We start from the raw sequence: 445 nt of genomic DNA, 5'->3' as shown, positions 1-445 counted from the left end.
AGGGAGGGTGCAGAGAGGACACGGCCAGGCTCTGTGGTGCCCAGTGCCAGGACCAGGGGCAACGGGCACAGACTGAACCCCAGGGCTCCTCTCTGAACACCAGGAAACACTCCTTCACTCTGAGGGGAGCACTGGAACAGGCTGACGGGGAGGTGGGGGAGTCACCATCCTTGGAGGTAGCCAAAAGCCCTCTGGGCATGGTCCTGGGCAGCTGGCTCTGGGTGGCCCTGCATGAGCCAAGGGTCGGATGATGACCTCCTGAGGTCCCTCCCAACCTCAACTGCTGTGTGATTCTGTCCCTCACGCACCTGAACATCACCCCACAAGGAAGGGGTCCCACTGCCCCACCAAACATTGCCCTGTGGGTAAGGTCCCCTCATCCATCCAAACATCACCCCATAAGGAAGGGTCCCTCAGCTGCCTGAGCATCACCTCGCTTAGGAAG

The sequence above is a fragment of the Calidris pugnax genome, unplaced genomic scaffold (genome assembly GCF_001431845.1).
Source record: "Calidris pugnax isolate Ruff unplaced genomic scaffold, ASM143184v1 scaffold133, whole genome shotgun sequence".
NCBI classification, from domain to species: Eukaryota; Metazoa; Chordata; class Aves; order Charadriiformes; family Scolopacidae; genus Calidris; species Calidris pugnax.
This window is presented reverse-complemented; position numbering follows the sequence as displayed.